Source organism: Delphinapterus leucas, chromosome 7 (genome assembly GCF_059928025.1).
Source record: "Delphinapterus leucas isolate spDelLeu-1000000601 "Yukka" chromosome 7, BTC_Dleu_Yukka2, whole genome shotgun sequence".
NCBI lineage: Eukaryota > Metazoa > Chordata > Mammalia > Artiodactyla > Monodontidae > Delphinapterus > Delphinapterus leucas.
The window spans coordinates 66665516-66689174 of NC_143135.1; positions in this window are offsets into that span (position 1 = coordinate 66665516).

Genomic DNA, 23659 nt, shown 5'->3' on the forward strand with positions numbered 1-23659 from the left:
ACACTACCTGATTAAATTGCAGCAAGATCTTTTTTGACCCACCTCCTAAAGGAAATAAAACAAAAATAAAAAATTGGACCTAATTAAACTTAAAAGCTTTTGCACAACAAAGGAAACTGTCAAGAAAATGAAAAGAAAACCCACAGAATGGAAGAAAATACTTTCAAATGAAGTGACCAACAAGGGATTAATCTCCAAAATATACAAACAGCTCATGCAGCTCAATATCCAAAAAGCAAACAACCGAATCAAAAAATGGGCAGAAGACCTAAATAGACATTTCTCCAAAGAATACACACAGATGGCCAAGAGGCACATAAAAGAAGCTCAGCATCACTAGTTATTAGAGAAATGCAAATCAAAACTACAATGAAGTATCACCTCACACCGGTCAGAATGGCCATCATCAAAAATATCTACAAACAATAAATGCTGAAAAGGGTGTGGAGACAAGGAACCTTCCTACCCTGTTGGTGGGAATGTAAACTGGTACAGCCACTGTGGAGAACAGTATGGAGGTTCCTTAAAAAACTAAAAATAGAGCTACCATATGATCCAGCAATCCCACTCCTGGGCATATATCCAGAGAAAAGCATAATTCAAAAGGATACGTGCACCCATGACCACTTTTAAAATGGAGGAAAAAAATGGGGGGAGAGGGCAAGGAGGGAGGTTGTCAAGTTACTATAGCTGTATTAGAAAAATCTGTTCAGAATCAACAATATGTAGAGAGATAATGAAATATTTGGAATTAGAAAGCTTGGGTTGAAATAAAAACATCTTTTATATACAAGCTTTATAATCTTGAACTAGTTATTTGAAATGTTTGCCCCTAGGTGTGTTAATCAATAAAATGTGCATAATAAAGCTTTTTGAAAAAGTTGTGTACAGGTTTAACTTCAAAAATTATTAATATGGTGTCTATAATATAGTAGAAACTCAAAGTTCTAAGGTAGAGCTTATTTTGGTTATATTTTCCTTAGGTTTGATAGCTGTACTTGCTACCTGACAGGATAGAAGATGATCATATAAATCTAATTAAGAAACATGACACATAAAATCAGTGGTAGCAACAATAACAACCAATGCTTATTGAACACATTCTATGAACTATATATGTTAAACATCTTACAATTTTTAATCTTTGGAACAATCCTCTGAAGTAAGCATTATTGCTTTCCTTTTGTAGGAGAAAACTGAGGCACAGAGAGGAGTTTAATTGCTAGAGTTTAATCACTCTAGCTAACAACTCTATAATACATGCTAATAAGTACATTATGATGATCTTACTAAGGTAAGGCTTTTTATATTTAACTAGCCCACACTAAAAATATACATAACAATTGTTTGTCATTTGATTGGTTTCAAAGATTCAGAGAATGTTAGAATTGGAGAAGATAGCAACAATATTATCATCCAATGGTTCCCAAACTCCAAAAACTAGGGCTGTTCCATGACAATAGAATTAAAATGAGGAAAATATGTTTTTTCCCCAAAACTAAATATATTCTGTTTAAAGAGCTATCTGCTATTAATAAAAAGTATATATTAAATTAATAGATTCTCTTTTATCAAATAAGGTAGATTTATATGGCAAAAATAAAATTAAACCAAATTACCAATATCACCCCTTCTCCTTTTCTAAGTTTTACTAAACCACAAAATCCAGAAGTTTGATATCACTATTATGGCCAAGTTTATGTGTTAACTTGGCTAGGCTATAATCCCCAGTTATTCAATCAAACACTAATCTAGGTGCTGCTACAAAAGATATTTTTAGATGAGATTAATGTCAGTAATCAGATGACTTAAAGTGAAAGACATTATCCTAGATAATCAAGCTCTTGAGAACAGAACTGAAGCTTCCCTGAAGAAAAGGAAATTCTGCTTATGGACTGCAGCTTCAGTTTCTGCCCAGAAATTCCAGCCTGCCCTTCTCAGTGACCTGTGTTTCAGATTTTGGACCTACCTAGTCAACATCCACAATCATCTAAGATAATTTCTTGCAACAAGTCTCATCTACAGTAAGTTCCCTACATACGAACCTTCAAGTTGTGAATTTTCAAAGACGCGAACGTGTGTTCGCATGTCCAATCACGTTAGTTAGTTCACGTGTCTGACGTACATTGTCACGTGTGTGCATCCTCTACAACTGGTTGTGTTTTGGGTACTTTACTGTACAGTACTCTACAGAATATAGTAGTATAGTAGTTATTTCAAGCTAGATCTTCAAAAGGACAACTTCATTGAACTCCTTGCTGTGCAACATGAGGAGCTTCCTAATGAAGACCTGATGGAATTGGAGGCCAAGAGAAAGGACAAAGAGAGACAGAAGAAATACCTAAATAACTGAAGAGATTCACAACACAGGAAGTGGCAAGGTGATTTTCTTTATTTGAGGAGGCACTGTTAGTTTTTGAGGCACAGGACCCGAACGTAGAATGGTACACATAGGTTGCAGCAGCCGTTCAGAATGCAAGCCAGTGGTATTGTGTCATCTATGATGAGAAAAAAAGGGCTACTGCTCAGACGTCACTGGATCGTTTTTTCAAGAGGATAGATAGAATTGAATCCAGCAAGGAACCAGAACCTGTGCCATTAACATCAGGTGTGAGTGAAATTGCAGCTTGCCCTCCATCTCCTATTGCTGGTGATCCTTCAGCTCTACCATCTCCCACCCCCTCTCCCTTGTCCAGTCAGTAACTCTTCTTGCCTGTTCACTGGATGCCAGCCCCTGTATTCCAGCTGTTGTACTGCACTACTGCACTTTTCAAGGTACTGTAAGATTTAAAATGTTTTCTTTATTTTTTGAGTTTGGTTGTTTTTTATGTATTATTTGTGTGAAAAGTATTATAAACCAATTACAGTACAGTACTATATAGCCAATTGTGTTAGTTGAGTACCTAGGCTAACTTTGTTGGTCTTATGAACAAATTAGACTTACAAACGCAGCGTTCTTGGAAGGGAACTCATTCATAGATAGGGGACTTATTCTAGTCATATAGATAACACAAAACCTTGAGAATATAGGGTACTCATTCTAAAGTACAGTGCTGTGGATGGAAAGAGCTTTATGACCAGTAGAGTTTATATGTCCTGTATGTTAATGGCTTTAATTGCTATAAGCACTTTCTGGCATGATTCTCACCATCTAATAACAATCAGGAACAGTTGCAATAAATCTGTCTATGGGTAAGAAGAACAAATATGTATTAAACGAAGCACCACAACTGAACCATTAACATAAAGATTTAGGTTTGTAGACAACCAATATAGTAAAAAGTAAAGGTTATATTTAAAAATTTAGTGAGATCAGGAGTGATGAAGAAAGAAGAGAGAAATTGATTATTCTGCCAATGATGGAAATAAGCACCCAATCTTAGAGATCCATAAAGGAAGAGGAAATAAATTTATAAGTGTGAAGAAGATAATGAACATAAGCAGCTATAGGAAACAATCCTAAATTCTTAAAGGTTTAACACAATAGAGATTAATTTTTTTTCTCATCTCACAGTCCAAGTAGTTGTTATGCATGTGGCCTTCCAAGTGGTGAATGAGGGGAGCAGACTGCTTTTGTCAAGAGCTTCTGGCATGCCTTAGGCCCTTTCTTAAGCCCACTGTCTCAGCTGTCCAATGAATAATCAAGGAGAAATCATATTCAGAGAATATCATAGAATATTACATAATATAATCTTGGAAGTGGTATCCATCTCTCCAATCCATATCCTATTGCTACAGCTAATTATGTGATCTGATGTAGAATTTGTCTTTATCACATTAAGAAACTAAAACTACTTTGTTAGTATGAGAAAATTGACTTGAAATAAGATACGGAAATATGATGAAGAGCAGAATGAATCATGTGTGTGGAGGCAAAACTAAAAGAAAGCATATTTTAAATTGGCTAAATATGAAATTTAAAAGCAGGTGAAAAGAAGATAGATGATAGAAAGAAGCATGGAAGGTAACATTGATATTGAACATATAAGCTGAATATATGGTGTTGTGTTAGAATTATGAGAGTTCTGTAATTGCCTATAAACACTGACTTCTGAAAAATCTAAAGCTCAAAAGTAATAATTTTGTTATAAATTTATAGAGAATCACAAATGTGATAATGAAGCTTATGCTACATTTTAAAAGCATGTTTATTTTAAGCTTTTATTTTTTTAAATCACAAGCTCCTGTGAAAAACTAGCGAAAACTATGGAACCTCTACTTAGCAAACTGAAAATGCACACTTATTCACAAAAATCTCCACTCAGTTTCTGTGAAACCCCAAGTATTCCAAATTCCCAGAATATGATTTTCCATGTTAGAATACGGAAACAAAACAAACTAAAAACCTTACCTGAGGTGCGTGTCAATGTCAAAAAAAGCACTAAACACTATATGCTGGGAGAATTTGAAATTGCATCAAAGTATTTTCAATCACAATTTAGATTAGGGAATAGCTCCCAGGACAAAATTATCACATTTTTAGAGAATCTGGTATCCTTGGAACTGAGGAAACAATCCTTCTCTTTTTCAAATTAGTATTAATTCTTCTACTGATTAAAAATTATATTTTACAGACACCTCACCAAAGAAGACCTGCAGATGTCAAATAAGCATATAAAAAGATGCTCTACACAATATATCATCAGGGAAATACAAATTAAAACAATGAGATACCGCTGCACACTTATGAGAATGCCCAGAATCCAGAACACTGGCAACACCAACTGCAGCGAGGATGAGCAAAACAGAAACAAAAAACCTCTCATTCATTGAAAGAAAGTTTGATTGTTTCTTTCAAAAACTAAATATAACGCATAGCACATGGAGATCAGCTTGGTGCTTTGTGACCACCTAGAAGGGTGGGAAAGGGAGAGTGGGAGGGAGACACAAGTGGGAGGAGATATGGGGATATATGTATATGTATAGCTGATTCACTTTGTTATAAATCAGAAAATAACACACCACTGTAAAGCAATTATACTCCAATAAAGATGTTAAAAACCGCACAACAACAAATAAAAACAAACAAACAAAAACAACAACAAAAACTAAACTATATGATCCAGCAACTGTGCTCCTTGGTATTTACCCAAAAAAGTAAATTTATATCCACATAAAACTTATGTCCACACAAAAACCTGCACATGGATGTTTATAGCAGTTTTGTTCATAATTGCCACAACTTGAAAGCAACCAATATGTCCTTCAGTAGGTAAATGGCTAAATAAATTCTGATACATTCAGACAATGGAATATTGTTCACCACTAAAAAGATATGTGCTATCAAGCCATGAAAAGATATGGAGGAATCATAAATGCATATTATTAACTGAAAGCAGCCAATATGAAAAAGCTACATACTATATGATTCTAACTATATGAAATTCAGGAAAATGCAAAAGTAGGAGGCAGTAAAAAGATCAGTGGTTGTCAGTGCTTGGTTGGTGGGAGGAGAGGGATGAATAGGCGGAGCACAGAGGATTTTTAGCACAGTTGAAATACTCTGTATGTTACCATAATGGTGGGTACATGTCATTATATATTTAACCGCTTAGAATGTACAAACATTCTAATGTAAAATATGGACTTTGAGTGATTATGATGTGTCAGTGTAGGTTCATCCATTGTAACAAATGTACCAATCTAGTGGGAGATGTTGATAATAGGGAGGCTGTGCTTGTGTGGGGCAGAGGGCCTATGGGAAATCTCTGTACATTCCTCTCAATTTTTCTGTGAATCTAAAGCCTTTTTTAAAAAAGCCTTTTAAAAATAATGTTTAAAAAATCCCCAGAAGCTATCTTCCTCATAATAGCCTCAAAAAATTCTACCCAGGATAGTATAAATTTAGTAACCTTAAAGATGAACCACCTCCTCTCCCGAGATTTCCTTACATACAACTTCCTTTGTTGTTATTTTCCCCACAGATATCACTTTTGTTGGTCTTAATAATAAGAACATATGATTGCAGGTGAATTTGGAGCAGCATAAGAATAAGTGATTACGTCTTATGTTCTGCAGCTAAAATGTGCCTGGTTCACTTGCATCCTCAAAGAACATTCTGGTTTTATAGCAGGTGGAGTGATATAGGCTAAGACAGAATTTTTCAGTTCTTTGTACTCAAGGATATCATTAGAAAGAGAAATGTCACTTGGGATTGTTGGCGAATGAGATGATGCATTAAAATCATTTAGCACTGTGCCTGGCCTATACTAATTGTTCAAGAAATGTAAGCTACTCTTCAAATATTATTAGCTATCAACATTCTACATAAGAAGAAATATAAGAATTATTACTATTTTTTGTTAATGAGTATACATAATTATGTTAGTTTTCTATTTTGTTTTGTATTGGCTGCCAGCTTTCCTTGGCATCTGGCTGTGACACTCCAATATCTATCTCCATCTTCACATCACCTTGTCCTCTGTGTGTTTTATACCTCTCTGCTTACCTCTTATAAGAACACTTTTGATGACCTTGAGAGCCCATCCAGATAAGCCAAGATGATTTCTCCATTACAAGATGCTTAACTTAAACACATCTACAAAGACCCTTTTTCCAAGTAAGGTAATATTTATAGGTTCCAGGTGTTATACATTGTTTACTTGAGATTTTTCTTGTTTCTTGAGGTAGGCCTGTATGACTATAAACATCGCTCTTGGAATACATTTTGCTGTATCCCATAGATTTTTTTTTTCCATTTTCTTAAGGTATTTTATTTTTTTCAATTTATTCATTGACCCATTGGTTGTTCAGTATCATGTAGTTTAACCTCCACATATTTGTGACATTTCCAATTTTTTCTCTTGTAATTGATTTCTAGTTTCATATTCTTGTGGTAAAAATAATTCTTGATACAATTTCAATCTTCTTAAATTTATTGAGCTTGTTTTCTGGCCTAACATAGGCTCTATCCTAGAGAATGTTCCATATGCAGTTCAGAAGAATGTGTATTCTGCTTTTGGATGGAATGTTCTCTATATATTAATTTTATCTGATCTAATCTTCATTTAAGGCTGATGTTTTCTTATTGATTTTCTGTCTGGATAATTTAACAATTGATGTATGTGGGGTATTAAAATCCCTTACTATTACTGTATTGCTGTCAACGTCTCCCTTTAGGCCTGTTAACATTTGCTTTATATGTTATGTGCTCCTATGTTGAGTGCATAAATATTTACAAATGTTATATCTTCATGCTGATTGATCTCTTTATCATTATCTAATTCCCACTTTGTCTTTTATTACAGTCTTTGTTTTAAAGTCTATTTTGTCTAAGTATAGCCACCACAGCTTTCTTTTTTTTCCATTTGCATGAAACATCTTTTCATCTCTTTACTTTCAGTCTGTGTTTGTCCTTATATTGAAGTGAGTCTCTTATAGGCAGCCTTAGATGGGTAGCATTTTGTTTTATCCATTCATCAACTTTGTCTTTTGATTGCAGCTTTTAGTCCATTTTCTTTTAAGGTAATTATTAATAACTATGTACTTATTGCCATTTTGTTAATTGTTTTCTGGCTGTTTTGTATCTACTCTCTGTTTCTTCTTCTCTTGCTTTCCTTCCTTGTGGTTTGATGGCTTTCTATAGTGATATACTTCAGATCCTTTATCATTATCTTTTGTGTATATACTGTAGTTTTTTGCTTTGTTGTTACCAAGAGGCTCACCTATGACAGTCTATTCTAAGTTAATAGAAAATTAAGCTTGAACATGTTCTAAAACTGTACATTTTTGTTCCACCCCCAATTTTATGCTTCTAATGTCATATTTTCCTTTTTTTAATTTTCTGCAACTCTTAACTTATTATTGCAGATATAGTTATTTTTACTACTTTTGTCTTTTAACCTTCATACTAGCTTTATAAGTGATTAATCTACTACCTTTACTGTATATTTACCTTTACCATTGATATTTTTACTTTCATGTATTTTCTTGCTACTAATTAGTGCCCTTTCTTTTTACCATAAAGAAGTCCCTTTAACATTTCTTATAAGGACAGTTTAGTGGTGATGGACTCTTAGTTTTTGTTTCCCTGGAAAGCTCTTTATGTCTCCTTCAATTCTGAATTATAACCTTGTCAGGAAGAGTATACTTGTTTGGAAGTTGTTTTTGTTGTTTTGTTTTGTTTTGCTTATTTTTTGCACTTTGAATATATCATGTCACTGCTTCTTGGCTGGCAAAGTTTCTGCTGATAAGTCTTCTGAAAGTCTTATGGGGGTTCCCTTGAATGTAACACGTTGTTTTTCTCTTGATGTTTTTAAGATTCTCTCTTTAGCTTTAACTTTTGATATTTTAATTATAATGTGTCTTGGTGTGAGTCTTTTGGGTTCATCTTATTTAGAAATCTCTGGGCTTCCTGGATCTGGATATCTCTTTCTTTCTCAAGGTTAGGGAAGTTTTCCTTTTCTCTTTCTCTTCTCCTCTGAGACCACTTATAATATGAATGTCATTTTGTTCAATGTTGTCCCACAGGTCCCTTAAACTATCTTCAATTTTTAAAATACTTTCTTTTTGCTTCTCTGCTTGGATTGTACCACCATCCTGTATTACAGATCACTGATGGTTTTTTCTGCATCATGTAGTCTGCTGTTGAACCATTCTTGCATATTTTTTAGTTCATCTGTTGTGTTCTTCATTGTATGCTGAAAGATGACCATTACTTTGAACTCTTTATCAGATAATTACTTATTTCTGTTTTATTAAGGTTTTTTTCTAGGGTTTTATCTTTTTTGTTTGGAACATGTTCCTCTGTCTCCTCATTTTGCTTGGCTCTTTGTGTTTGGTTCTACGCATTAGGCAGAACAATTATCTCTCCTACTTTTGAAGGAGTGATTTTGTGTAAGAGATGAACCTTACTGTTTAACCTTACCAAGCTGTTGGTTATCTCTTGAACTTTTGTGATTGTCTAAGAAGCCTGATTCTTTCTTGAGAGGTCTTGGTTTTGAAGGTTCCAAGAAATATTCTCTGATTGTTTCACACCTGCTATTTTTAATTCTTGTTTTATTAAAAAAATCAAATTTGCATGCATCTTTTATAATGCAACTTGGCAATATTTAAAAATACAATAAAAATTTTTACAATTTTTGTTATAGTAAATGTTCTCAAGGGAAAAAAAAAATATCCAAAGCAAGGAAAAAGCTTGAGCACTATATAATGGCAGTTGCATAAATGACTAAGAGTCCATTATACGTCATCAACTGTGTTCAGGATTTGTTCTCATGTAATTAGTATAAGAGGTAGCTGAGGAGGCAAGCTGTGTTATATACATTTTGCAGATGAAGAAGTAGAGGCTCCAAAGGTTAGGTAGTTTTTGTGATGGTAGTCTAGTGTATTTATACTACGATTGCCACTATTAAATCCTGGCATATTAGATCATTATAGGGTTAAAAACAAACCAGGAATGAAAGAAAGAGACAGAGAAAAGGGAAAGAGAAGAAAGACAAAATAGAGGACAGGAAGGAAGGAAAGTGGGAAGGAAGGAAGGGAGGAAAAGAAGAAAGGATAGAAGAAAGAAAGGGAAATAAGGAAATACTTTGGGAAAAACATAACCACTCCCAAGAATTACACAATCTGTATAATGCATAGACACAATAGAGGGAAAAAATGATATTTTTTTTGGATTTATACTATTGGGGGTATTATTACCCCCTTTACAGTGTTCCAAAATGTTACTGTCTCTTTATAATAATAATTAAAAGAAGGGAAAAGACCCTACATATCCCCTTTATTTCCAAGTTAGCTAACACAGACAGCCTTTTTAAAAAAAGTCCTTTCTTTTACACAAAAAAGCTTCCTTTTAACCCTCCTTTGTACTTTGCCCCATCTCTACTGTGATTCTTCCAGATGGTCTCAAGGGCAGCTGGAGCAAGAGTGGTTTCTAGACAGTACAATGAGTTCAACTGAGCCTGGCATATTCAGGGCTTTTTTTTTTCCTGTTTTCTTAACACCTGGATGCCAATTTTTTACCCACTTCCCTAATATGCCTTACATAATAGCTGGTCTAAGGGAAAGAAAAACTACTGCTGTCACTCGTTTGTGTGTTCTGGCAATGTGCAGTGGTTTGTGGTTCTCATAATCAGAAGGCATGCTGAGCTGCCACATAAGTGAGGGGGATCAACGAGGTTGGGAGGTCTGATGCTTACAGTTACAACACATGGTTTGGCTTCAAAAGCAAGGATAATGATGCTCTAAGATTAGGGCTGTGTGTGCCACACACAACAGAGGATGGGGTGCTTCAGTTCATTATAATTGAACAAAGTGTGGTTTCTAACCTAAATTACTTTGATAATTATACCTCTTTTCTTTATCTCACTAGCTCCCCCATTTTGGCTCCACTAAAATTCCATCTTAGCTCCATAATGACACAAATCCCAGCATATTCTAGTTACTGATTCTTTGCCAACCACCCCCTTCCCCGAGACTTGCCTCCAGGAACACCTTGAGAACAGAGACTTTTTTATTACATATTTTTAGCTCTCAGAAACTAAAGCAGTCTGCTGCATAATACAGTCTCTCTCTCTCTCTCTCTTGCTTTAAAGTAATTTAAATGTGACTTCCTGGAGTGTTTTTAATTTTGCTGGGGTCAATAGAGGAAGATAGCCAAAATAAGGTTATAAACAGATGTAGCTTAATGCAAGTAATCACTGTATCTTAAAACTAGCTACCCCATAGAAATGAGACTGCACAAAATTGAAAAGATTAGAGATTTCCCCCCAATTTCTACAGGTTGTAAAAGCCCTTTTAAAATTACTTATTTTCTAATATTTTATTTAATTTGTTAAAATAACTTCACAATATTAATCTCTACTCCCCACCAAACAATGGCCAATTATAGAAGAAGAAACAAAAGCACTCTTCAGGGGAAAAAGAATTCCTAGTTTCCACAACTGAATTCTTTCTTCCTACTAGGGTTTATTAAATTTTGTAAAGATCAACACATGTTAATTTCTTTGTATTTCAATTTTTATATCTTTTTCCTTTCCCAAACACTATCTTAGCAAATATATAAAATGCATATATGTGTATTATGTAAATATATATTATGCATATAGATAATATATGTATGTATATATATGTGTATATATATGTATATATGTGAGGTATGTTAATTTTTTTAGACTGCTGGTATATCAGGTATGTTCCCTCTGCCCCATATGTTTGCCAAGTTAGGCCATACATAGTGGTCTGCCAAGGAAAAATCTTTTCCCCATAATAATGTTTTATTTAAAGGACAAAATGTTCATGGATAAAGCAAGTCAGTAGATACCACTCAAAATTGTTAGCTCACAAAAATCAGTTCTAAGTAGGGAAAATGTAGTGGCTTCATGCTATGTAGTTTTCTTATAAGAATATTTTCAATCACCTGTCTCATTTCTACGTTCAAGAACATATTGAGCAGTATGCACTGAGAAATACATTAGATATTAGAGCTATAGAGATAAAAGACACATACTTCCTCTCAAGGAAGTCACTGCCCAGTAAGAAAGATAGACTAAGGAACACAAGATCACATGCTAAGTGCTGTAATGCAAGTCAAGTATTTAACGTTGTTGGAGGACACATCTGGAAAGTCTTCCAAGACTAAGGGACAAATGAGTTAAATCTTAAAGGATTTACTTAGACATAAATGAGGGATGGACTATTCTAAAGACAGGAAGCAGAATGCGCAGCTAGAAAGGCCCATGAGAACAGAGCACATTTGAAGAAAATCAAGTGAGGATTCTACTGAGATAAGCAGGAACAAGATCAAGAAGGACTTTGCTTTAAAACTTGCTTTTATCCTGTAGGCAAAAGACTTATCAAGGGCTATGTAATGAAGTGACATGATAGTATATATTTTATAGTGATTATAATAAAATAAAGTAAGAAATCATGAGACATAATGACAACCTGGTCTAAGGTAGCAGAAACCCTAAAACTGTGTCTGGCATACAGTTGTTGAATACATAATTATTCTGTGAGTGAATGGTTGAAAGATGAGGATAGAGAAGGGGAAGTATTAAAAAGAAATACAGAAATTAGAAATAGATTTGATATACCTTAAGGAGCCTATGGATATGGGGGCTGATTTCCAAGTTTTTTATATGCATTACTATGTTTATAGAAGTGCACTTAATTTAACTTAGTTTAGCAAGCTAGTGGAAGGAATAGAAATGAAGATATAGATTATTTTAGTATCATGTTTGTTGAATTTGAGATGTCTTTGTTACATATAGGAAGCTGACTTTATGGATCTCAAAAGAAAGGACTGAATTGAAATGCTGACTTAGGAGACATCTGCATTTAGGAGGCAGATGTTTGAAATCCTGGGTGTGAATAATGTTGTCCAAGGTGAGATGTTAATATAACCAAAGAAAAGGGCTGAGTATAAAACCCTTAGTTAAAACACTTAAAATGGATGGAGAATGATATATCTATAAGAATTCCCCATTTCTCATTAGAAAAAGCAACCACAGAACTACAAGCAAAATGAAGAGAGAATAGTGTTGTGAAAACAAGAGGAGAAGAGAATCCCAGAAGGAAGGAAATTATGTAAAATGTCACATGCCTAAAAAGTTCCATTCAGATTAATTCAACAAATCCCTATCATGAAGTACTGACAAAGTGTACAAATCCTTTACTCATAGGACTACTGGGAAGAAAGCAGGAATCGATGTGTGTACAGAGAAACAGGAATGACAGTGTTGTTAAAAGGGCAGAGAATTTAGTTTTCTATTTTCTGTTTGAGGCAGGAGATAAAATCCCTGTGTTGAGATGGAGGGAGACAGAAGTTAGGTAGGGGCTTGGGTAGAGTTAGAAATTGTAGTGTTTTTATTTCCATTAGGAGATGGATCCAAAAAGATATCGCTGTGATCTGTGTCAAAGAGTGTCCTGCCTATGTTTTCCTCTAGGAGTTTTATAGTATCTGGTCATACATTTAGGTCTTTAATCCATTTTGAGTTTATTTTTGTATATGGTGTTAGAGGATGTTCTAATTTCATTCCTTTACATATAGTTATCCAGTTTTTCCACCACCACTTATTGAAAAGGCTGTCATTTCGCCATTGTATATTCTTGCCTCCTTTGTCATAGATTAACTGACCATAGGTGTGTGGGTATATTTCTGCACTTCCTATCCTATTCCATTGATCTATATTTCTGTTTTTGTGCCAGTACCATACTGTTTTGATGACTGTAGCTTTGTAGTAGAGTTTGAAGTCTAGGAGCCTGATTTGTTCAGCTCTGTTTTCCTTTCTCAATATTGCTTTGACTATTTGGGGTCTTTTCTGTTTCCATACAAATTTTAAGATTTTTTTGTTCTAGTTCTGTGAAAAATGCCATTGGTAATTTGATAGGGATTGCATTGAATCTGTAGATTGCCTTGGGTAGTATAGTTATTTTGACACTGTTGATTCTTCCAATCCAAGGACATGTATCTTTCCATCTGTTTGTGTCACCTTCAATTTCTTTCATCAGCACCTTATAGTTTTCAGGGTAAAGGTCTTGTGTCTCTTTAGGTAGGTTTAATCCTAAATAGTTTATTCTTTTTGATGTAATGGTAAATGGGATTGTTTCCTTAATTTCTCTTTCTGATCTTTCACAAAGTTAAAAGCTTTTGTATGGCAAAGGAAACCATAAACAAAATGAAAAGGCAACCTACAGAATGGGAAAAATGTTTGCAAATGATGTAACTGACAAGGGATTAAACTCCAAAATATACAAACAGTACATACAGCTCAATATCAAAAAAACAAACAACCCAACCAAAAAATAGGCAGAAGATCTAAATAGACATTTCTCCAAAGAAGACATACAGATGGCCAAAAGGCACATGAAAAGATACACAACATTGCTAATTATTAGAGAAATGCAAGTCAAAACTACAATGAGGTATCACCTCACACCAGTCAGAATGGCCATCATCAAAATGTCTACAAATAATAAATGCTGTAGAGGGTGTGGAGAAAAGGGAACCCTCCTACAACGTTGGTCGGAATGTAAATTGATACAGCCACTATGGAGAATAGTATGGAGGCTCCTTAAAAAGCTAAAAATAGAGGTACTATATGATCCAGCAGTCCCATTCCTGGGCATATATCTGGAAAAGATTAAAACTCTAGTTCAGAAAGTTACATGCACCCCAATGTTCATAGTAGCACTATTTACAATAGCCAACACATGGAAGCAACCTAAATGTCCATCAATAGAGGAATGGATAAAGAAGATATGGTATATATATATATATATATATATATATATATATATAATGGACTACTACACAGCCATAAAAAAGAATGAAATAATTCCATTTGCAGCAACATGGATGGACTTAGACATTATCATATTAAGTGAAGTAAGTCAGATAGACAAAAACGAATATCATATGATATTACTTAAATGTGGAATCTAACACAATGATACAAATGAATCTTTTACAAAACAGAAGAAGACTCACAGGCATAGGAAACAAACTTATGGCTACCAAAGGGGAAAGGTGGAGAGAAGGAATAAATTAGGTATACACACTACTATATATAAAATACATAACCAACGAAGACCTACTGTATAGCACAGGGAACTGTACAAAGTATTTTGTAATAACCTATATGGGAAAAAAAATCTGAATCTGAAAAAAATTTGTATATATATATATATATATATATATATATATATATACTGAATCACTTTGCTGTACACCTGAAAATAACACAATATTGCAAAGCAACTATACTTCAATAAAAAATAACTAAATAAATTGAATATAGTCAAGCAAAAAAAGAGAAAAAAAATGTAGAGTGAGATGACCAGGTGCCCATAAAGGATGATTGGGTTAGTCCTAAAGATTCAGACTCTCTTGGAGACAAACTAGAGTGGAGCAATACAAGGTGACTACTCAAAAGAATCACAATACTTGAATAACAAGTGGCTCTTTTCTGTAAGTGCTGATTTTACAAAATGATTTGTGAATATTTGGGTCTGTCCCAGAAATATTGTACAAACTTGCTTTTCTAGGCTGAAATCCACTGATCACAATTCAAATAGGTAGCTCAGGGAGATAAGGACCTTTTTTCATATGAACATATCATATATTTTTGCTTAGAAAACAACATTCCTTGGAATTATTGAGTTAACACTAAGTAAGTTCATCATTTGGTTACTTCTCCCTTTTCCAAGAGATCATGGTGCAACTTGTTCATAATTCTCACAGTAACTCTCTGCATGACCTACTATATTCCTGTGAAATTAAATATTTACTAAATGATTGAATATTTGCCATTAAAAATTGGCTGTGAAGTAAAACAATCAGCATTGCCTAGGAGCCAAAAAAATAAAAACTAGTTTTAAGTAAAAATTAGTTCATATTATCTTAGCTGCTCCCATAAGTTGGCACTGCCTATTGAGACGAGTATGAATGAAAATTTAGAGACTGATGAATGTAAGTGTGTGTAAAAAATTGTCAATAAATATGCATGTAAGTCTTTATAATCTGGAAGACATCCATGAAGAGAAAGTCTAGTTATTTATTTGCCATTTTCTCCCAATCCAGAAACTGGAACGGTCAAAATTTTGCCATCCAAGTTCAAAGTTTTATGGAACATTCTAACTAGCTCCATATGCACTCTGATGACTTGAATAAGAGTGATATTGGGTATAATTAGAAAGATTTTAGAACTACTGTAAGTGTGTCAAGATAAATACGTCTTTTCATTTGCATTGTAAAATAGGGTGGAAAAATCTGAATTATGGTTAAACAAAATCTCTTGCTCCAGTAGTAGAATGAGGTTTGAAGACCTTAAAGTCTCAATGACTTGTATATTCTTTATATTAATCTGTCTTTCCCAATCAACTAGAACCCCTATAAACACTTGAATGCTGGAGATTTGTGATATTTAATTGTCATGAGGCAATCAGGTAATGGCTTTAGAGCAAGTTATACATTATTAGCTCAAATTTGGAAATAATACATATAACAAAAAAAGTATAAAAAGCTATAGATGAAACTTTAATGTATTTGATAACTGATGAACTATTTTCAGAGAGATTCTCATGTAATCTCCTTTTATTATAGACTGGAAAGGAGAATGCTTGAAGTAAACAATGAAGGGAGAAACGCTTACCTTTGCTTTTTGTTTCTCTCACTTTTATATTTTTCCATATATGCTGTAGAACTATATAGGACATTACATTTAAAAGGAAATTCAAGATTCTGTGGAAGTTTCTTTAAATGATTTTTTATTATATAAGGTGAAATCTAGATTTGTCATATTTTTGTTTGTATCTCTCTATCTGTACATACACACACACACACACATACGCAAACATATACAGAAAAAGAATATATATGTCTGTTTAAAATATTTAATTCCTTATAGTCTGTAGTGTATCTAGCATCACCAGAGAAGGTAAGACTAAATTCCAGATTATTTCTTTATAAAATATAAATTATGAGCAGAAAGAAGTACATTTAATTTAGTATAGTAAAGTGTATCCTGTCTTCATTAAAATTAAAGACTATTCACTCTAAAGTCTGGTTTTAAACACAGGATATAGGTTATATGTGAGTTAATAAGCACTAGACAATTAGGTGAAAACATTTTTAGTTTATTATTAACAAACAGACACACAATCATATTTTATCTTGTAAAAGGGATGGTCCGTGTGATGTAGTAGAATCTCAGTCTGATACAGGACAGATCCAAAGATGGGCTTACAAGATTTGAGTAGGGAATGCAGAAATGCCTGGGATCTAGCCACAGTGAGAGCCTTTACCTTCCCTAGACTTGAAGTGTCAAGTGAGGGAAAAATAGCTGGGTTTGTGGTCTTAACCCCGGGAAAGGGATACACAATAAGTAGTGTGACATTTAATAGAGGAATATATCCACTGCTAATTTGAAGCTCAAAAGACATGTAGTCAAGGGAAAAATATCCCATGTTCATTCTTCCTTCCTCTAATCTCCTGTCTTAACCTTACATTGGTTTAGTCCAACCAGAGACTGGATAGCAAGTTAGCAGTAATATAATTCATGAAGATGAGCTTTTAGGCCATAGAACATAATTAAATATGACTTGTTGATCTCAAGAGGCAAATGAGGCTATCCAGCCCTGGAATGGACTGAGATAATTTCTATTTTTTTTTTATTAGTTTTACCTCCCTTTCCAAACCAATGCCTAGCCATCTTCAGTGGTCAATATATATTTGTTGAATATATGACTGTCCAGAAACATATTTTTTCCATAAAATAAGCCATAATTGTTTTGTGTGCATGAAAGAAGCCTTCAGTTATTAAATGGGCTATGTTCAAACTAATGTCAATTTCTAGGTGTTTATAATCCATTTTTTTCTGTGTTACCTTAAAACAACCTGCTGTGCTATTCATTTCATTGCATTAGGGATAGCATCATCATATCTTTATTACTTTTTACTTTTTTTTAAGTTCTCTATTTGTCTATTTTCTGAAGGCTAACATTTTTTTAGTACCCTTCTCCTTTGCTTTGGAAAGGTTCAGATTTTCTTGATTTAGCAGAAAATTAATTGTCACCTGGATTTCTTATAATTGGATTTACAACTTTATTCTTTATTATCTTAAATCTATTCATTTTATGAATGCTTACTTTTTTATACACATAGCTTACATTCTATAATGTTACTCAAACTTAGGACTCTCTCATAAATGTATGAACATCACTTTATAAATAAATAAATGCTTAGTAGGTGATATAGGTACAATCACTGAAGTGTTTCTATTATGTATTTGTCTATCGTTGATTGAAACAAAAATATATTGAATGCCCAATAGTGTGTTATAAGGGTTATCTGCTGTTTTTATGAAAACAATGATATGAAAGCAAGAGACTAACAGATACTGTAAGTGGTTAATTTGCACATTTCTTAACACACCAAAGAAATACTGAAGCAATATGAGAAATGATTCTTAATGAAAATTCCAGATAATGTTTCCATACTTAGCAGTCTGAACTCTGGAATCAATTTAATTTTCTGGATGAATTAAAAATGTATTGAATATTTGCCAAGTCCTATGGAATAGAATAATTTAATGGAATGTTTGTGCTCTAATGGAGGATTGTTCTGTGCGTCTCTAGTGGTCTCTGGAAGGGCTTCAATGAGTGTGGGAAATCTATTGAAATTTTGCACAAACATGTTTTGAATAATTTATGAACATATTTACATATCCTTAAAGGGTTCCATGTTACAATTAATGTTAGATATTTCTTTCACAGGTACCTTAGTGAGACGATCTAGCCCAAACTGTATATTTCGAATAAGAGGAAACTGAGGTTTCTATATTAGCAAAATTGCAATAACATCTGGCACAGACAGGACAGGAAATTGATTCTCCTGTTTCCCTTCTGAATGCTCTTTATTAACTTCGTAACTCTGGTCTAGGTTCATTAAAAAACAAATGAAACAATATGACCATCCATTCAATTAATTAATTCACTCACTCATCGATTTAGTAAAAAAAAGTCTCAGTGTTTACTAGTACACAACTCTGAGTTAAATAACCATACAATCTAGTGAATAAAACAAGCAGTCTTTGATCTCAGTCTACAATCTTGTAAGACAGTACATAATAAACAAGTAAATAGAGTATACATAATTTTAAAGTTTTGATAAAATCAATAGAAAAATTCACAAATACTAATATTTGAGATAAACAAGGCAATACATTTTGAGACATTTATACAGAGACATTTAAGCTCAGACATGAAGTATGACAAGGAACAGCCAGGCTAAAAGTGAGAGAAGAGTTTTCTAAACATAAGTAAAAATGTAAGGAGAATCTATGAGAGGATAAAGTTTTTCTAGATGTTTTTAAGCAAATGAATTGAAGCTAGGCTTGCTCTAGTACAGTGAGTTTGCTAGAAAAGGGGGCAAGTGAAATAACTTATGGCTGAAAACATAGGCAAATGCACAATTATGGGGGGCTTTAGAGGGCATTGGACAAGTGCTTGATATTTTCTGGAATACTACCACATTCTTTACAAGCACAGCACATGTATTTATCACAGCAACCTTTTTGAAGTAGATGTTAACTACTTTGGTTTTAGAGGTTAGTAAACAGAAGCTTGTCCAAGATCACACATTTAGTAACTGTCAGAGTTAGGATTCAAAACCAGGTCTTTGAGTCAAATGATGCCTCTGTTCTTGGGCCTACCATGTGCTAAAGTACAGTGGCCTTATTTATTTATTTTTGCCTAGTAAATCAAACTTAGATGGTACAAGAGAAGCCATTTATTTATCTTTCCATTTAATGAATGAATATCCTGTGCCCTACATAGTCAAGGAGTGGGTTTCTAAAATATATATCAGAGGATAACTATACATACATATATTGGGAAAAGATGTATTATGATGTGATTGGGGATCAATATTTTTTTTTCTATATCTCACTTTTTCATTGCTTTTGTCTTTTCTCTGCCTATGGAGATGTATTGGCCTTTGAATATTCACTAATAACATCATCTTGGGTAAAATTTACCATATCTCAGTGACCTGAAAAAGTTCAGTTGTTCCCCATACAGTACTTATTTTCAAGCAGCAGTTAATTTTTTAGATAAAGTTAGCCAAATATGTATTAAAATACTTCAAATTCATGATAAGAACATAAATTTGTATTTGCAGTTACTTTAATGGCAGAACATTTCTTGTTAGATTCATTCTTTTTTGTCCTCATTGGTGAAATCTGATAGAAATAAAATAGAAGATATAGAAAATATTAAAATATTTTAGCATCAGGATCAGCCAAACAAAGGATCACACTTTATAACTGAGAAAGCTAACCATGTGTTTTTAATGGTTAATGGAACTTTTAATTCAGTGCAAAAGGCAAATGGATAAAATGTAGAATTGCATCAAAGATTTAACTATTTTCCCCTGTGTGATATAGAATAATTATTTAAAAGATAGTTGTATCTATTTATCCATGTCGTGAGATTCTCCTGCTACATGGTCTGTGGAACTTGAAATTATAATGAAGAGTGTGACATCTCTGACAGAAATGCCTAAATTACACAGAATAATAGAGAAACAAACACAAGATTTGCAGGAGAAAGACTTCAGTTTTGATGACAATTCTGCTTCTAAATTTTTGTGTGATTTTGGGCATACTCTCTGTCCGTGGGCTATAATTTGTCCATCTATGAAATTAGTGAGTTTGTCTCATATATATACTGTATTGATATTCCTGTAACTCATAAGTTTTCATATTTGCAATTGTGATCTTCAGAAGATTCTCCACTTGTTTTTGTGGGTTAAATTTGTGGGCACTTTCAAGGTAGAAAACCCTTACACAGAGTCACTGTAGAATAGTATTAATTATGGACATCAATTTGGGGACCACATACACCAAGATTCTAATCCTATCATGGCATTAAATGTATTTGAGAAAGCACACCAGCTATGACCTTCCTTATTCTTCTTTTAGGGATGTCACTCTGCAGAGCTTTTCCACATACTTGCAACATGTTTTTAATTAAGCCCAGCAAGGGCTTCTGGATCCTCATCGTCTATTTAGGTCTTATCACTGTATTGTAAACATGGATTGAAGTGATGTGACAGCCTAGAAAATCTGTATAGACTTAGATCCACCTATATTCCCAGTAAACTCTCCTAGACTAACACCACAAAGTCTGCTTTACTTGAGACATTCAGATACAACTTGCAATAATCTCCAACAAGATAGTCAGGTGAGCCTGAGATGCCTGTATTAGACTCTTTCCTTTCACTTCAATTACCTTATTCTGGTTGGATAACAATATCTTCTGAAGAGTTTATATATAACCCACCACTCAATTATGAAATCACTTAGAATATCTTGTCTCATAGCAAACCCATTATGGATTAACACTCTCAACTCTGCTCTACTCTAGACATTTGGATAGGATCTGGAGGGCTGAATTGGAAAAAAAAATCTTCAAAAAATGACAGTTGGGTGTATATGAAATGCCTGCCTTCTTTTCAGAAGTGGGTAATGCTGTGACAGGTGTGTTGATGCAGCTATTTTGAATAATATGGAGAAAATTTTGCCTATAAGGAGGCAGGATTGGATGATTACTGCTAAATGTATTGATGCCCTGTGGAAGAAAAATGATGAATCAAATGTTGATAATGGCTAAGTAAAAACTAGAGAGCTTCAGTTGTATCTTAAAAAGAATACCTCATTACCTATAGTGAAAGGATGGATAGAATTGAATGGAAGACTAAAAACCTAATTGTTAAGAGTCACAGAGCTGCAAAGACATTTGAATACTCAGTCAAGATGAGTCTATTATACAATGATGATGACCATAGTGGGGGAAATCAACAATCCTGAAAACTCAGAAAAGGACATATGAATGGAAACCTTTAAGGATGTTGACCTTCTGACCACCTACACTCACCTAGACCTTTTGTTCTTCTCTTGGAAGGGGCAGGTAAATTCTTGTCTTGGGATATGTTACAGAAGCCTCTCCCTTATAAGGCAATACATGCCACACCCAGGGCCATTCCCCCATCACCTTTCCTAGCTGCCAGGCCAAAAATAATGGTTACACCCCAGTGTAATTCAGCTGTGGTTGTATTAGTTTTGATAATTGAGGAAAGAGGCTCTATCTATGTAAATAATTTCAAAAAGGAATTTACGTGAACCAGGGGGTGTACTTCTAGGACTGGATTTTAAGCGTCCTAAACAATGGGGCCAGATTGTAAGACTAGATAAATAATTTATTGTATAAGGGATACTTTCTTCATATATGAGAATTAACACACTGGCAGTGATCTGAGATGATGGGGTAAATCCCCTGCTGGAGTGGCTCTTAGAAGCTTGGAAAAAATCATACCCAACACTCAGTGTAGTAGAAATATCTAAGTTGAGCCAATACATGATAGAGGAAGAAATTAAGAGCTTAAGGGAAGTGGGCATTTTGGAAGATAAACATGATGTAAAGCTAGAATATCCACTGGTGGCTTATTTTCTGCTAGAAGGCTTGGGATACATACCATTGACCAAGGCCATCAGGGGTACAATGGGGAAAGTGACACTGATATCACTAAGAAATTCTGTGATGACTCTCCTCTGCAAACCAAGGATGACTGTAAGAGAGTCCCTTAGTCTCTCATTAACATACACGGAGATAATGGATTTCTAAAGTAATAGAGGCCAGGTAGTCACACTATAGCCACCAGAAACTGGAATCTGCAATTACTACAACAACTAACAACATCAAAAGAGTAGCCAAGAGGGTTTGACCTTTAAGGAGCTGAGATAGTTTATAGAGTTTGGCATCTATAAATGTAAAATAGATAAATAGCACTTTTATTGGTTGTCTAACAATCTATTACAAAATAAACCCTAAACAAAACAAAACAAACAAAAACTTCAGGAATGGAGGAATAGATACTCATTCAAAAAAAAAAAGTTGTGATCCTTTCAGTTCCGAGACCTGAACTGATTTTCGGATCTGGAATCCACTGATTAAAAACATAGCTGGGTTCCTAGGAGGAAGAGCTCTGTAGTACGAAGGAAGGTGAATACTTACTGTGATGAATGTTTAATTTAGTCAAATGCTTTTTCTGCATCTATTGAGATGATCAAATGATGTTTAGCCTTCATTTTGTTAACGTGTTATATCACATTAATTGATTGGCAGATACTGAACCATCCTTGCATCCCTGAAATAAATCCCACCTGATCATGGTGTATGATCTTTTTTATATTGTTGAATTAAGTTTGCTAATATTTTGTTGAGGATATTTTATCTATATTCATTAAAGAAATTGGCCTTTAATTTCCTTTTTCTTTTTTTCTTTTTAAGTAATGTCTTTGGTTTTTGTGTTAGGGTTATGGTGGCATTGTAGAATGAATTTGGGAGTGTTCCCTACTCTTCAATTTTTTGGAATATTTTGAGAAGTATAGGCATTAACTCTTCCTTATAGGTTTGGTAAAATTCCCTTGTGAAGCTATCTGGTCCTGGACTTCTGTTTGCTTGGAGCTTTTTTTTTTTTTTTTAATACAAGTTCAATTTCAGTACTAGTGATCAGTCTGTTCATACTGTCTATTTCATTCTGATTCAGTCCTGGAAGATTATATGTTTCTGGCAATTTGCCCATTTCTTTTAGGTTGTCCAATTTGCTAGCATATCACTGTTCACAGTTTTCTCTTATAATTTTTTTGAATCTCTGTGATACTGGTTGTCATTTCTTCTCTTTTATTTCTTATTTTAGTCAGGTCCTCTCTCTTTTTCTTGATGAGCCTGGCTAAAGGCTTATCAATTTTATTTGTCTTTTCAAAGACCAGCTCATTGATCTTTTCTATTTTTTTGTCTTTTCTAATTCTTTTTTGTCTTTTTCTAATTCCTTTTCATGTTAGTAGTGTTGCTTATTTGAGATTTTTCTTGTTTCTTAAGGTAGGCCTATATTGCTATAAACTTTCCTCTTAGAACTGCTTTTCCCATAGATTTTGGAAAGTTGTGTTTTTATTTTCATTTGTATTGATATTTTTTTAAATTTCCTCTTAGATTTCTTCATTGACCCATTAATTTTTTTTAGTAGTGTGTTTAGTCTGCACATTTGTGTTTTTCACATTTTCTTCCTATAATTATTTCTAGTTTCAAACCATAGTCACTGGAAATAAATGCTTGATATAATTTCTATCTTCTTAAATTTGTTTAGACACATTTTGTA